The sequence below is a fragment of the Acomys minous genome (assembly GCF_964271855.1).
Source record: "Acomys minous genome assembly, chromosome: 2".
NCBI lineage: Eukaryota > Metazoa > Chordata > Mammalia > Rodentia > Muridae > Acomys > Acomys minous.
Window position 1 is genome coordinate 74,646,278 of NC_140484.1, and position 16,370 is coordinate 74,662,647.

Consider the following 16,370-nt stretch of genomic DNA (forward strand, 5'->3'; position numbering starts at 1 on the left):
GAGTAAGAGTGAAGAGGAGGGAAGTGCTAAAGAGACAGAAAGCATTTCTTTACTCCTATGATTCATGAATAGCCAAATCATAATGCCAAGCATCATGGGCATTTCTACTTCCACAAGAATTAAACTGCTTCACGAAATAAGTACTTGAATGTATATGGTAGGGAATGTGAGACAGAGATGAGCAAAAGGCCAAAGCTGCAGTATCCCAGAGCGAGCTGTTATTTGCTGTCCCATTGCCTCACTGACCCACTTCAAAAGATTTATAGGCTAATTGTAGCAGCTGCACAGAGAGTTGTCATGTGGAAGAGGGATGTTTTTCACGGTCTGGGATGATCATGATTGTTAATACTGTTCTACTCTTTCTTTTAAATTAACAACATCTCTTACAATATGTGTTCAACACCTGGTGTGCTGTCAACCACCTAGGGAGCTCAACACTTGCCACCTCATTTAATCCACACAACTTCCAAGAGATTGGAGCGAACATGTTCATCTTAAAGGTTAGCAGGCAAGTCAGAGAGGGAAGGAATTTCCCAGCATTAGAAAGCCATTGGAAAGAAACAGTATCTATAGCTATTGTAGAGGGAGGGACAAAGTGTTCAGGCTCTATGGAATGTGCTACAGACATTTACTGAGTATTTAATTTTTTATTTTTATTCATTATATGAGAATGTGATACTATGTATTTTGATCATATCCATACTCTCCTCCCAGTCCTCCAGGGTCTCCCCGTCTGTGCCCACATATCTTTGTGTACTCTCTAAAAGAACCAGAAGTACAGTTGGTGCTGCCATATACTCTTAGTTGTGTGGCCTTCCACTGGAGCATGATCAATGTCCCCACCCCTGAAGAAAGCTAACTGTCCCTTTCCTTGCAGCTGTGAATTGCCAATATTTCCTTAGTCAGAGGCAAAATTTTATGCCTACCTCCCCTCTCCATGCCAGGGTTTTGCATGGCTTGGCCTTATCCAGTTCGTACACATGCTTTCAACTTCTGTGAATTCACATGAGTAACGTGAGCCCTGCTAGATCTGCTAAATACTGTTTCCTTGTAGTTATCTACCACCTCTGGCTCTTACAATCTTTCCACCTCCTCTTCTTCAATGATCTCTACCCCTGGGACAAAAAAAAAGTGGGCTATAGATATCCTTCTTAGGGGTTAGTCTTCTGCAGCCTTTAATTCTCTTCACCTTGGTTAGTTGTGGGTTAATCACCATCAACTACAAAAAGGAGCTACTCTGCTGAGGTTTGAGAGAGGCACTGACTCTGAGTCATTAGGAGTCAGCTTAATACTGTGCCCATTTTGCAGAATAATAGTAGTAGCTTCTCTCCCTTGGACCTATAACCCATCTAGTCATTAGTTTCTTGGACCCAATATCAATGTCAGGTGTAGGTTTTAATTCATGACATGGGAACTAAGCTTGATCAGAAACTAATTGGTTACTCTCAAGATAGTTGTGTCACCATTGCACCAATGGGCATACCTTGCCAGGAACTCGATATATTGTAGTTTTCAGGGCTTCACCCAGCACCTTACAACACCAGGAAAGCCAGCCAGTAAGGATGAAGCTTCCAGATGGGGACCAGCTTGATTTGTCTTTGTTCAAAGACTCAGGTGTGTGAGATACCCGACTTCTGGAGGGTAGTCAACAACTTTCGCAATGACCTGTAGTATTTGGGAATTTATGGGAACTCAGTCACCCAGCAATTTTATTCATTCATCTGCAGTTTCTAGTCAGAGCATTGTGAACCCTTATAGGGTAGCTCTAGATATACATGTATGTATTTTAGGACTCTTCTGTATTAGTGGTTTTCCATATGACTTTTGTAAAAGTGGTCTTGGAAAATAAACAGTTATTGTTTTGAATGCTCTGTTTGAATACTATTTTTTAATATTAACCTCCTTGATTTATAGGTGTAAACAGCTTCATATGAAAGTTGCAATCATTTATATCTTCTCACTTTCCAACCAGAGGCAAGTAATGGGCAGCTCTCAGGACGACTGGCACAAGCTCCACAAGACCCCAGGGTAAGAGAAAGTCCTACCACAAGAAGCAGAAGCAGGAGCTGGGAGCCCTGCTGCCAACACTGAGCTTGGCCCTCCACGCACGCGCACACACACAGTCTGAGCACAAGGACGTAATAAGATTGGACCTGGGGAACTTCTCCTGGGGCTCTGAGTGCAAAACACGGATCATTGATGCTGTCTACAATACATCCAATAACAAGCCTGTCAACACCAAGACCCTGGTGAAGAACCGCATCGTGTTTATTGACAGCACACCACTGTCCCACTATGCACTGCCCCTGGGCTTCAAGAAGGGGAGCCAAGCTGAATCCTGAGGTGGAGGAGATTTTAAACAGAAAATGAGCAAAGAAAATTCAGAAGAAATATGATGAGAGAAACAAAACAAAACAAAACAGAACGCCAAAATCAGCAGTCTTCTGGAGGAGCAGTTCCAGCAGGGAAAGCTTCGTGCCTGGACTGCCTCAAGCCCAGGCCAGTGCAGCAGAGCAGAAGGCTACGTGCTAGAGGGCAAGGAGCTAGAGCTCTACCTGAGGAAGATCAAAGCCTGGAAAGGCAAATCGACCATTCATAGCTCATGTAATAAAGGTGTTTATTCTATATTTTTAAAAATTCATATCTTCATAAAATGAGTCCAATTTATTTGGAACAAGTAGAAAAATGCTAATAACCTGTGAGTAGAACATAAATAGCACATTATAGAGGCATGTGATATATAGCATGTGATAACATGCTAATGTGAATGTAACAATAGATCACAGTATTATAATAGTATATGAAAATTGGCATAATAGTATATAATAATATACTGGTGAAAATATGCAACAGATTATAATATCATGATAGTGAGAAGTATATCCTCATTAGAACAATGTGAAAACCAATTTGTGATAGTTTGATCAAAGAAGGAAAGATGTCTCAACTTTAACATAACAAAAGTCATATATTATTATATTGGATTTACCCCCAGACTTGTGTCAGGGCACACATCCTACGCATCATTTCATCCCTTGTATCCTCCTCATCTTATCTCATCACATCCAACCTCCAGGCCCAGCATGCACCTGTAACTTATACATAGGGGTCTCGGGGAAAGAGATGGGTAGATTCTAAGGGCTTGTTGCCAGCAAGCCTAGACTAATCAGAGAGTTCAGGAGCAGTGAGACCCTGACCTAAAAACAAGTGGGATGGTACCCAAGGAATTACACCCAAGGTTGTCCTCTGACACTCACACATGCTACTTCAAATATTATTTATTACTAGAGGAAAAACATGTACAGCATGGTCTGTAGAAAGGTAAACTAGCATGTAGATGCACTGTGGGTATTTGAAAATGAAAGTATCTTTATGAATGGGAACCCCCTGTGAGATACACAAATGCTTGACTTATCTCTTTGAGGAAAACATTCTAGACTTTCTATAACTCATGGGCAGCTCTGCAGATAGGAAGACCTTGAGATCAAGGTCTTTCAGTTCCCAACTCTTTAGTTTTCATTTAAAAAGTCACTACGGGTGATGCTGTCAACACAACATCTTATCCTCATGAATGGTGCAGATAAGTAATCAATCTATAACATAAACCCAAGTATTGAGGCACTGATAAATCTACAAAACAGAATAAAAAATGCTCTATTTTACATATGATGGTGACGTTGATGTGAATAGTTTAATGAAGGTGATCCATCCAAATACTCAGAGAGTCAATTTTGAGTCATAAGAAGAACAGAGGCCCTAGGGAAACCATTCCTCTAAACCTCACACTTGTTCTGATACATCGTTTTCACAGTCCCAAGCTACAAACATAGGGCTCAGGGCTCAATTTTATTTCTTTCCCAAGGCCACTGAGAGAAGCTAACCAGAAAATTTCTGAGACTAGATTTTCCAAACTTCCCTCTGGCTGGATCTGACCTCTACTTTACAGCCAGGCTCCATGCTGTTTCAGGTGATGTTAACCAGCATGGGAGGGTAGCACTTGCAACCCTAACCAAACATTGGCCCTGGCCTTCAAAGTCCTCGCCTACTGAGTTTGCTGGTGATACTTTCAGTGGCGGATATTGTGAAACACAGTTACAGGGATCTTGCACAGAGCGCTGTGACAGGCATGGACCACTGTATATAAGTGGAGGCCAGGTCATCCTCTTGCTGAGCCTAGTGTTTCTGAGCCCCAGTTTGCTTTGGACTGACCATTGTTAGCACATCCACTATCCACTGAGAGCTTGTCATATACCAGGCTGAGAAACAAGCACTATGCATGGACATTTTCTCTTTTAGCCTTCTTCGTAAATGTGAGAGGTGGGGCAATGAGACGCAGAGTCTACACATATGTTGAATGTGGTAGATGTCATGAATCTATGAAGTTTGGGACTGAGAGGTGAATTCAGACTCTATCAGTGTCTGAACTTTTTCTGCATTTTCTAAGTAAATCATCTTTTTGTTCTTCTTCTTCCCCATCACTCTGGAAACTGCGATTGTTCCTCCCTTGCCTGGAAACTTCCTGGCGTTTATCGCTGCATCAGGGCAGAAGTGTTTCTAGCTCCACACAGTGCTAGCCTCTGGAGTAGAATGGGTCCATGCCTCCCACTGCCCACTTGGACATCGCCTTGCTTGTTCCTCATGCTAAATGTATGAGGACAACCCTGCAGATAAGGCTGAGCACCCCCATAGGTGGAGTGCCTCCATTTTTTTGAATCCCTATGTGTTGTTTGTTCTTCAGTGCATACTTATATCTATACATACACATACACATGTATGCATTATGTATTATGTATGTATGAATGACTGTATGCTGGGCTTGCCTCACCTGTTGGCTTTTGGGGAACCTAAGATTCATCTGTTCTCCATCCAAACCTAGACCATACAGCAAAGCCACCTGAAACATTATTTTCAAAAGTACTCAGATCTCACCTCAGAACAAAAAGTTGAATATTAGAGGGGAAAAACCTGGGTATCTCTATAAACATTACAAGGAATGTTCCAGAAGTATCTCTGTGGGCAGACTAATCCTCTGTCTAGTTGAATTATGCCTACAGCACTATTCAGGTCATTTGGACTCTAGGCTTCCTCTCTAGCCAGGTGCATTACCCAGCCTCTCAAGCACCCTCGACTTCACTCCAGACTCCCTGGACCACAGAGAAGCAACTTCTACGGTACTGAACGAATATGCAGGTGGATGTATTACAGTCCTTAGAACTTTTGTCATTAAGGGTGATTACTCACGGGTTGCACCTCTTTCCCTTAGCTGACTGTGTTCTAAACCCATCAGTTCTTAATTTAAATGATCTGTATTTCCCATATACTGAATGATTTCCTAGGACTGTGTTGTACATTGAATTATGTTATCCTATAAGTCATGCATTATGGTTTTGAAATTTTGTTACACACACACACACACACACACACACACACACACACACACACATATATATATATATATATATATATATATATATATATATATATATTTGGAAATAGGGCTTCTAAAGAAAGTTAGAACAGGACCTTTAAGCACAATGTTTAAACACAATATCACTGGCTTCAAGAAGAGGATGGGACAGCTGTAGGATATGAAAAGGTCACCAGAGAGGATGGCTACCTGAACAATAAGGAAGAAGGTCTCAGGGGCCTTTTACTTGCACTTAAAGCTTCCAGACCTCTAAGATTTCTCTTGCCTCAGGTACTCAGCCTCTGGCATTTTGTTACAGCATTCCCTCGCTGCCAAATATGGGTTTCCATATCAAAGAAACATACGTAAAATAAGTGTTTTTGTCTCACAGTTCAAAAGCTGCAAATCTACAGTCAGCAAGTTTAGTTATTCCTAAGGCTCCCTCCTCACCTAAGGTAAGTACTACAGCTCTGGGGGGAAATGCCTCCCCAGTGCAAGTGTGACAACTCTAAGGGGAAATGCCTCCCATGGTAAGTGTGTCATCTCTGAGGCGGAGTGCTTCCCCAGTGCAAGTGTGTCATCTCTGAGGGGGAGTGATTCCCCAGTGCAAGCGTGTCAGCTCTGAGGGGAAATGCTTCCCCTAGCAAGTGTTGCAGCTCTGAAGGGAAAGGTTTCTTGGCAATTGGAAGCCAAGGAACACCGCAAAGTCACACCACAAACAAACTTCACACAAAAGATTTATTGGGAGGGAAACACACAGTAAAGTGGCTGCGTTTGCTCAGGTGGGAAACAGCAGAGAACTGAGCAGAAGCCAGGGTTTATAAGGGGTTTTTCAGGAGCAGAAGTTTCAGGGTAGATATGTCTAAGGTGAGGTTAGTGGGTTTTTGAGTCCTCAGCTTGGGCTTCTGATGCTTTAGGGCAGAGCTTGGATGCCTGCATCTGGAGGGGGCTGAGTCCAGTCCCTACTGCTGTTGGAGTGTTCTGCATGTGGAGCTCGTCAGTTGGAGGTCCTGAGCGGTGAAGCCTGGCCACTTCTGTGCCTCAAGGGGTTGGGCCTGTTGGAGTATCCTGTGGGGTGGGCCCAGGTGGATAAAGACACTAGGGAAGTGCCTAGCCCAGACGGACTTAAAGCTGCTGCATGGCCACTCTCTCCCAGGAGGTTTATAGGCTCATCCCTCTCTTGTTCTTGTCTTCATCTCCTATTTAATGTAGAGTGTTATTTATACAGATCATCCATAGGGCCCTAATTTAACCGAATCAGATCTCTTGAAGTATTACCTTTTCATTCCAACATAATATTTATACTGATTATTTGGGAATTTCTTCCAAGGCATCCTGAGCACACTCGATATCCATTCCTTCCTGGTCCACCCTCCCTCCTTTGGGAACCCACCCCAATAAAATACACCAAGTACAATCTATGTTGCCCATATACTTATTAGAGCATAGTCAAACTCGCAGAGGCCACGCCCTCAAAGGTAACTGAGTCCTATGACTCCAGATTCATAATTGAGATTAAGAGACATTGAAGGCTTCTGCAACAACCTCTCCCCTCTCCCCAGAGGAAAAAGAAACAGTCTAGGCAGGCAGCCATTGAGGAGAGGCCTTACAGATTGTGATAAAGATGCTGAGGTGTGGCTGGCTCCTCACAGTTGTCACCTTCTGGCAGGGTAGCATCCTTATTCTGTGGTCTTGAGGGGTAAAGACAACAATAAGGCAATTTGGAAATTTGGGAGAAAACAATTCAGCTCACTATATTAACCTTTAGAAAGATATGGTGAAAGATACACATATTGGCCTCTCTGGAGACTGTCCTGTTGGCACCAACAAATACCCTGAGAGGTGAACAGTATGGTTTCCTATTTAAAGATGAGCAAACAGAGCCCTGGCAACTTTGCATCCAAAGGGCCTTCCATGTGGGAAAGGGTTAACATATGGGGTTTGAATTTCTTTACAACTTAATTCTTGGGCCACCCGATCATGCTCTTTTCTGGCCATTTACAGCCTTCAATCCAAGCTATTTTTTGATAGAACATGCCTAATTTGTGATCCCTAATGGGTCTTAGCTTTCAGATCTATTGTGGCATGAGATAACCCGGACAGAGCACACACAGCAGAGTGCTCAGACCCAGCAAATGCACTGAACAGAGGGACAGTTTTCATCACAGGTGATTATGTTTAAGCCTTGAAAACCTTAAGTGCATAAAAAAAGAGGCCATCAAATTGGTGATTTTATCATCTGGTTCTAGGGAGCTTAAACCAACGCCAGAACACTGGACTGGGGATGTTTTCACACACATTAGCAGCCCTGGGAAGGAAGTATTGCTATTATCCTCTGAGGTGCAAGATGGCCTCGCAGCTGCTAGAGCTGTGGGAGGCCTGGATGAAATGGAAAATGCCTGGGGTGTATGAGCTCAGCCAGATGGGCTCCTCTAATGCTCAGCCCTTTACCCTCTTACCTCTGCCCACGGAACTCGCAGCTTGCCAGTGTGTTCTGCTCGCTCCGTGTGTTCTGTATTCACATCCCTGGAAATGGCAAACCAACAGGAACTATTCTCATACCCCCAGACACATCCTCACAAGCCCCGCTCAAAACCTTCCTTCAGATTTCTTTGGTTGGAAGTTCTTAGTCTCAGAAGATCAAACCTGTAAACTGGAAGAACTCAGTATGAAAGAAAGAGGGAAAACATGTAATAGTATTCAATTTATGATGATCTTTTGCACAACTCATGTCTGTAGTTCTTCAACATTGAGTTCTTAAAAAGGAAGTGCTTAGTAGCTCCCCAACACTGCAATGAGGAAACTAAGGCATACAGAAATTCTGCTACAGAGGCTCCTCAGAAAACTAAAGGAGCATACAGCCAACCATAGCATTGCTGGGAGCGTACACCCATCAGCACTGCAGAGATGCCCATTTGGCTGCATGGCAGCAGTTTTCCCATGGGGCTGGAATGCCCAAAAATAGTTGAATAAAGGAAATGTGGCCGGGTGGTGGTGGCCCACACCTTTAATCCCACCACTCCGGAGGCAGAGGCAGGCGAGTTTCTGTGAGTTCGAGTTCTAGGCCAGCCTGGTCTACAAAGTGAGTCCAGCACAGCCCAGGCTACACAGAGAAGCCATGTCTCTAAAAACAAAAACAAAAACAAAAACAAAAACAAAAAAACAAAAAAAAATGGAAACAAAACAAAATGTGGTATATATGCACACTGGAGCTTTGCTCAGCCATTCAGAAGGAACTATCACAGCACTTTGCAGGAAAATCGATAGAACTGGAGATTATCTTGTCTGGTGAAATAAGCCCGCAAGAAAAACGTCGCATGGGTCCCCGTCCGAGTGGAACCCAGATTTAAGAAGAAAACCTTGAAAGTGGGGTGACAGTAGGGTAACAGAGGAGACACAGGAATGGTGGGGGAGAAGAGGGAGAACAAGGGAAAGTGGCAGCAGGGACAAGTGACATTAAAAAATAGTATGACTTACATGAAAGGGACAGACTGACATCTGAATGCCTACTGTGAGCCAGTCCTCCCTAGCCTTGCAGGCCTAGCACGTGGTGAGTAGTCACCGTGGTGGCCCCAGGACATTCACCTTAGGCTTCTAGTTAATTTTATTGGTGATAAATTGAGCCCGAGTGCAGTCTGGTTGGTTTCCAGTGTTTTGCTGCGAGTAGAAACTCACTTTTATAATTCTAATAGACTAATCATGGATCATTTTATTGAGTCAACAAAAATAAGACTGAGCATGTAGCGTTACATACACTGAGAACTCAGTGTTTCTCTTGCCTTTCTGTGAGAGGAGGTGAATGTCCAGCAACAAACACAACATATAATACATGTGTATAATACGTTAACTTTGGTAACAAGTTAAAGTGGGAAATGCAATGCCAGCCTTCAGACGGGCTGGAGAAATGGGTGTAGTTTCCAATGCATGAGGGTGAATAGAGAGCCAGGTCTGGAAAGAGGGAAAGGCCTGAGGCTGTAGGTGTCTTCAGACAGAAGGCAGAGTGTGCGGCCTCCTGACACATCTGGAAAGAGCAAAAAGCTCAGGATCTCGCCTGTCAGGGAATAGAAGTGGCGCGTGTCAGCAGGTAGAAAGGCAGGTCAGGGAACTGGCCCAAGAACTTTGACTCCTGACTATGAAAAACAAGGAGAACCCAGGACCAGCTTCCTGCCCCATTTGGGAAGTGGCTCCCTGTTCACATGCATTGTCCCCTAAACGGGCAATGGCGTCAAGTATAGCTTAGACTAATTTTCAAGAAAAGGTGGGATTCTCCATTTTCATTTAAGAATCTCTGATTATAAAACCAACTAACACTGAATTTCTTTTTTTTTTTTTTTTTTTTTTTGCTAGTATGCCTTCTTTACTGATTCCTACTATAAAATTCTGACGAAAGGACTCAGGACTCAGGTGGAGCCTTTGCATTACAACATGTTGTCATGTAATCCCAACACCAGATGCAATGCCACAAAGCTATGGGACATACAATGACTCAGGCCATTGTCATCAGTATTTGTGTTCAGACACAAGTTACCTTTTAGTGTTAAAATGACTTGGGTGGTTATGTTCTCTCATGAAGCTGTTAGCCAGCCAAGGTCAAGCATTTTCCTCTGCTTTAAACCTATTGGCAGAAAGCTACACACATAACAGGTTAGGAATTGCTTATTGAATAAATTGACAGTGGTAACTGTGTACAAATTGCATATGTATTATGGATAGAAGGGAAAATGAAACAAAAATAAAATCTGGGTTTTGTTAGAGGCATTTAAGGAAGTTATTTTCTTCTGTGTGCCACATTCCCCACAGTGTTGTTACATTGATTTTATAATTTTTAATGGAAGAAAAGGTAATAAAAAATCTATTAATCTTCTTGGCCTCTCTTTTCATAAAAGTTTGCCCTGGGATCCAGCCCCTGCTGAGGAAAACTCACTGGAGAGCCCCTCACTGGCCCCAAGCACTTTACCACTAAAGTCACAACCATGGTATTTAAATGGGGTATTGCTGCAGCAAGTGGGAATTCACAAGTTCTAACAGCACTAGTAAAATCCATCCTCTTCCCAAGCAGCTATCCCAGGCCAGAGGAGACCCATTAGGATTCCCAGACTCTTTCTAGGAAAAAAAAAAAGTGTTAACATTTAAGGAAAAGTTGGCCATTTGCACTGCTGACTAAGTGCTGTCAAACAGAGTTGGGTGAAGAAACAAAGGACTATGGCCTCACACTGGGGTGGTTTGGATGAAAATGGTACCCATAGGCTCATGGGTTTGAACACTTGGTCTCCAGCTGCTGCTGCTGTTTGGGGAAGCTCGGGATGTGCATCCTTGTTGGAGGAACTATGACCTTGGGACTGGCTTTGAAAAGACTCCTTCCATTTCCAGGCCCCACCTCACCCCTCCTTTGCTTTGTGCTTGTTTGTGATTTACACTGCAAGCTCTCAGATTGCTACTCCAGACACCAGGCCTGCCACTTTCCCATCTTGGTGGATTCTTATCCCTTTACAACTGTAAACCCCAATAAACTTTTTATTGCAATTGCCTTGGTCATAATGTTTTATCATTAAAGGGCATCTCCCACCTCCCCGCACGTGTCACACACACAGAGAGAAAGCCAGGGCCCTAAACTGAGCTCAAAGTTGAGGAAGCCAGCTATCTAGAGACCCAGTTCCAAACACCTGGAGTTGCAAAAAAAGCCATCAGGTTACTGCAGTTTCAAAACCAGCTTCTCCAGGGAAAAGAGCTAACTTTCCTCCTCTGCTCCCTCCCTTCCTTTGCTCACCTCACTAACCCCCAGCTTAAAGTATATAATCTTCGTTCTCCTGAAATCCAGTCACTGCACTGATGGGTCCTGCACCCAGATCACAGAACTCGGGACCTCTCAGGTTTAAGTAAAGCTACTCTGTCAACATTGTCTACATTCTCACCCTTTGTTTCTTCCTCCTGACTTAATCCTTACAATCATACAACAGAGAAGCAACTAATATACAGATCATGGAAGGGGAGCTAAGTGTTATACATAAGAGGGATCATCCCAATTTCTAAATCCAGAGCCAAGGTATGACATAACAAACCCTTGTGACATTCAGACACATTGGAGCTCGGGTGCACGGTAAGCCTCCTTGCTTCCTCCCTACGGTCTCCCCTGTTGTCAAAGTAGCAAGAGTTGAGTATTTGCCCAGGTGACACATAGTGGGTCTGTGTGGCCTCTGTCACAAGAACGGAGGACTGGTTTAGGAGGCACAGACACTGCCTAGTCTAACTCTGTCTTGAGGATTGAGAGAAGGAGTCCAGCTTGTGAAGATGAGTACTGTCCTTAAGACCCACGTTAACACAGATCCTATTAGTTAGTAAAGGGAGGGAGGAGAAACATGTTTTGCCAAATGGAAAGGCAGCCATCAACTTTGATGATGCTCAATTGCATCCTTTCCATTCCCTCCACAGAGGAAGGGCGTCTTCAGAGTGTGGAGTGCACTGAAAGCAGGACCCCAGGACCCTCAAGCTCTTGCTGTACTGGTGCTCTACTGACAGCCTCAGATTTGACTGACAGTTGGATGAAGGAAACTGGAGACTGGTTAAACCATCTCCTCCTCCAGTTCTCTCTAGGCACAGGAGAACCTGAGAAAAGAAAGAGATGGTGTCATTCGGGGACAGTGACCATACCTGCAAGCAAGTGTTGCTCAGTAGATAGCATGCTCCCGTAATCACCTTGGCCACCTCACTTCACATTGCAAAGAACACAACAGACTGGCAGAAGCCTCAGAGCCCTCCCTTCCCCCCTTTATCACACACACCTTTTCTTGAAAGCCTGGAAATATGGACGAAAACTTCCACTTAAATGAAATAAAAGAAAACAGAGAGAGGGACACCTACTGTGAATCAGAACCTATTCTCTAGACATTGTATGAGAGCTAGCACTGGCTGAGAAATGCCCAGTGCTTAGATGTCCTGCCTCCTGATCTCCCCTTTAGTCTCTATGAGATCATGAATGTGAATAACTAAAGCTTGCTGAGGTCCAATAACACCTGTTAGTTAGAGTCAGAGTCAGTCTACATAGAGGCTTCTCTCCAGAGTCCAGCCTGAACCTCTGCATCAGAGCAGAGGCATTCAACCCTTAGTCTTGATTCATGGGTATCTAAGGATTTTTTTCACATTGCCAATGAAGGCTGAGTGTAAGGCAAAGGCTACTACAAGCTTATCAAAGTGCACAGGGAAAGTGTTTTAATAAGTGCTCATAAAGGTGGCCACAGGTTGTATGTGATAGGCAGGCAGTGTCTCTGCCTAAGACTATCTCACAGTGATGTCTTCCCAAGTCATCATAACTCTGGCTTATTAGTTAACCCTAAACTCCATCCCACTAGTGGCAAAGGAGGTAAGGAGAAGGCAAAGGTTGGTGAGTTTTAGTGGGGAGTGGCCAGGACTATGGTTAGAATCTTTGTCTGAACATGGTAATAGCCACACATTTCTTAAAAAATCTGAAACTTACTAGGGCTAGAGAGACAGCTCAGCCACTAAGAGTACTGGCTGCTCTTCCAGAGGACCTGAGTTTAATTCCTAGCACCAATATGGCAGCTCACAGCCATCTGTAACTCCAGTCCCAGGGGATCCAACACCTTCTTCTGGCTACCAAGGGAGCTGCAGACATGTGGTACACAGACATATATCCAGGCAAAACAGTGCTCCCCTCAATATAATAAATATTAAAGTTTAAAGTTACAATATAATGGCTGTAACAAGTGGAATAAATTATGGGGTCTTGATATATATATTAATGTTCCATGTGATTCTAATGTGTAGTGTTGGTAGAGACACTTTGACTTGGAAAATGCATCCTGAGCTGACAATTAGAATTACAATCTTTCCCTAAACCGCATTCGTCTATGACATCCTGGGCTTGACTGGGCAGTGACACTTGAAATGGGAACAATCTGTTTAATTCTAGCTCTTAGAGCTGATGTCTTGTCTCTAAGGAGCACTAGGGAGGAGGGTGGGGGGGTGAACTTGATGATGAGGTCACATAGATGAGACAGGAAGCAGCAATGGGCTCCCCTTGTTTGGTAAACACACCCAGTGCTTAATGGTGCCTAATGGTGCCTGTAATTGATGTCTAAAGTTATTTAAAAGTAAATTTACTAGAAAATAATTAGCAATTTTATAGTTCACTACTTTCTAATTTTGTGGATAACATTTTTTCCAGTTGTTTTTTTTTTTTTTTTAAATCAGGCACTACAATCCAACATGCTGGGAAGTTACTTGCTCAAAGTGGAGGTGGCACAGGAATCACATAAGGATATAAAGATATCTTTAAATGTTTGTTATCCAGACCATCAGTTGGTACATAAGCTCTTCTTTCTTCCACTACTGTCTCTCACCTTGCTTCTATTCTCCCATTTGAATCTTCAATAACTTACCCTTAATTAGCATCAAGGGAAAGTTGTTGGAAGGCAGCTTGGGGATAGCTTATCTTTGACCTTGGGAGCTTTTAACCTTAGCAGTGGGAGTTGAGAAGAAAATTGTTTTCGCATTAGTCTCAATACATCTTTCCTTAATGAGCTTGTAAAAAATATTCATTACAACACATTAGCTCACCTCTCTCTCCACTCAGCTAGCCCAAAGCTATGAGGAAAATAATGAATGATAGAAATGCACTAAAGATTCTGTTAAATCTTTCCAAGGGAATCTGCCAGTGTGTCCATCTGGCCACAGCCTCAAGCTCAAAGAAAGTATTTTCTATTATTTCCAAACAGAGGACCCCTTGCCTTTTGAAAGCCTGAGAAACAGTGGCTATCTCTGTGAAATGGGTATGTGAGTTGAAGATCTGTATTGCGATCCTGTGTATTTGCTGGTTCTGTTCACATTACTCACGATGTCACCAAAATACAGAGCTACAGGTCCAGACTGATCAGCCTGCTGTTTCATCAGTATTCCTGGTCTATGTTGCTATACACTGGAAGCTGCAGAGCTGACACGCATCATAAAATGAGCTGGTGTGATACTTGGCACTCCAGGAGACAGGAGTGAAGTGGTGACCCTTGTCCCATCTGTAATCACTTCAGTTCTGCTCAGAAACAAGAGGATGCACAGGATCATATGGAAGAGTTTTACAAGCCAACGTTGGAGAAGGTTAAACAGATACACAAGGGAAATGTTTATCATGCCCTACAAAATCCAGCCTTCCCTCAAACTTCTTTTATTATTTTACTTTAATTTGGAACCTTATAGGAATTAATTTGTTCCCCAATCTGGCATAATTTTCTTAAGGTACAGGCTATGTGGTCTGATGAAATAATATTGAGCGATGTGCCTTTCTCTGGCAACAAAAACACTTTACAAGATCAAAAATCTAGTGCCTACTTCAGCAGATGGCTGCAGTAATGTCCCCTAAGTACCTCCTAAGATCACCCATAGTCATACTCCCTGCCCACGATGACCAGTGTGCTGGATGGTTTTATGTCATCTTGGCAGAAGCTGCCAATCATCTGAGAGAAGGGAACCTCAACTGAGAAAACACTTCCATAAGATGGTGCTGTAGAGAAGAAGGTAGGACATTTTCTTAGTGATTGATTGGGGAGGGCCCAGCCCATTGTGGGTGGGGCCAGCACTGGGCTGGTGGTCTTGGATTCTATAAGAAAACAGGCTGAAAAGCTGTGAGGAGCAAGCCAGTAAGCAGCATCCTCCATGGCCTCTGCACCACCGCAAGCCTCCAGGTTCCTGTCCTGCTTGAGTCCCTGCCCCGCTGCTTTTGATGATGAACTGTTATATGGAACTGTGAGTGTGCACTCTTTCCTTCACAATTTGCTTTTGGTCACAGTGTTTAATCAAAGTAATAGTAACCTTAACCTAAGACAACCAGAGTCTCAGTTTGAATGTGGTGTAATGATGCCTTAATAGTGTTGAACGAGGAGATAGAGGAATAGGCTGGGTCTCCCAAACACATTAATAATAATCTTTTCAAAAATATTATATCGCCTCTCCACTCCTTCCTGCTCATAGACAGCCACATATTTTTATACAATGTCAACCTCATTCCTTAGATACTAAGGTAAAGGATTTGGCCATATTGGAGACTGTTGCCATCAAGGGCCCCTTCATTGACTTTAACTACATGCTCTACATGTTTCAGTATAATTCTACCCATGGCAAGTTCAACAGCACAGTCAAGGCTGAGAACAGAAAGCTTAACAATAACGGAAAGCCCATCACCATCTTCCAGGAGCAAGACTCTGCTAACATCCAATGGGTGATGCTGGTGCTGAATATGTTATGGAGTATACTTACTTCTTCATTACCATGGAGAAGGCTGGGGCCCACTTTGAAGGGTGAGGCCAAAAAGGCTATCATCTCTGCCCCTTCTGTTGATGCTCCCATATTGGTTATGAGTGTGAACCATGACCAAGATTGTCAGCAATGCTTCCTGCACCAACAACTGCTTAGCCCCCTGGCCAAGGTCATCCATGACAACTTTGGCATCATGACCATAGTCCATGCCATTCCTGAGACATTCAGAAGACTGTGGATGGCCCTTCTGCAAAGTAGTAGCATGATGACCATGGGGCTACCTAGAACATCAACATCATCCCTGTATCCACTGGTTCTGCCAAGGCTGTGGGAAAGGTCATCCCACAGCTGAACAGGAAGCTCACTGACATGGCCTTCCATGTTCCTACCTGCAATGAGTCAATCATGGATCTGACATGTCCCCTAGAAAAAGCTACCAAGTATGATAGCATCAAAAAGTTGGTGAAGCAGGCATCTGAGGGGCCACTAAAGGGCATCCTGGGCTACACTGAGGACCAGGTTGTCTCCTGGGACTTTAACAGTGACTCCTACTCTTCCACCTTTGATGCTGGGCTTGCGTAGCTCTCAATGACAACTTTGTAAAGCTCATTTCCTGGTATGACAATGAAAAGAGCTACAGCAACAAGGTGGTAGACCTCATGGTCTGCAATGGCCTCCAAAGAGCAAGACCACCCTAGCA

At 43.5% G+C, this 16,370-nt stretch overlaps 1 pseudogene across 1 annotated transcript; it reads left to right on the forward strand.

The window, feature by feature from the left end:
• The first annotated feature begins 1,981 nt into the window (after positions 1-1,981).
• On the forward strand, positions 1,982-16,022 carry LOC311609700 (annotated as a pseudogene). Its single transcript has 2 exons — positions 1,982-2,604; positions 15,427-16,022. The product of its transcript is annotated as an uncharacterized misc_RNA (transcript).
• Positions 16,023-16,370: the final 348 nt, after the last annotated feature.